General features: G+C 66.3%; 1 long non-coding RNA gene across 1 annotated transcript in view; it reads right to left on the bottom strand.

The window, feature by feature from the left end:
• The window catches only part of LOC113458416, a 218,483-nt gene extending 218,368 nt beyond the window's left edge, over positions 1-115 (bottom strand). The window contains exon 1 of the long non-coding RNA XR_003378805.1: positions 35-115. This is a non-coding gene — a long non-coding RNA (uncharacterized LOC113458416). The remainder of the gene's footprint in view (positions 1-34) is intronic.
• Positions 116-445: the final 330 nt, after the last annotated feature.

Here is a 445-nt window from a genome sequence, read left to right as displayed (position 1 = left end):
GAGCGCGGAGGCCGCGTGGCGCCGCGTCACTTACCGGCCAGGGCGCGGGGCGGTCGCCGAGTCCTCGGGGCGCGCAGCCCGGTGTGCCTGCTCCGCCATGATTGCTTTGTTTCGCTAATTGAACCCGCGCTCGTCCCGCGCTCGCGCTCCCCGCTGCCCGGTCCCGGCGCTCGCTCGCGCCTATTTGTCTGTCTTTCCCCCTCGGTCCGTCCGGCTCGCCCGCGTCCGTCGTCGCAGCGGCTTGCTGTGGAAGGCGAGGCAGCGTGGTGCTCGGTGTGGGGAGTGCGGTGGTGGGTTTTGTAAATACAGGTGAGGCGATCCCCAAATCTCAGGCTGAGGTACACTTGCTAAAGGAGGAGAAGGAGGAGGGTGCATCTGGCCCTCCCTCACGCAGCAGTGTAACCTCCGAAGAAAGGGCCAGAAGATGCCCCTCTGATCATCCCTT

The sequence above is a fragment of the Microtus ochrogaster genome, unplaced genomic scaffold (genome assembly GCF_000317375.1).
Source record: "Microtus ochrogaster isolate Prairie Vole_2 unplaced genomic scaffold, MicOch1.0 UNK22, whole genome shotgun sequence".
Lineage (NCBI taxonomy): Eukaryota > Metazoa > Chordata > Mammalia > Rodentia > Cricetidae > Microtus > Microtus ochrogaster.
This window is presented reverse-complemented; position numbering and strand designations above follow the sequence as displayed.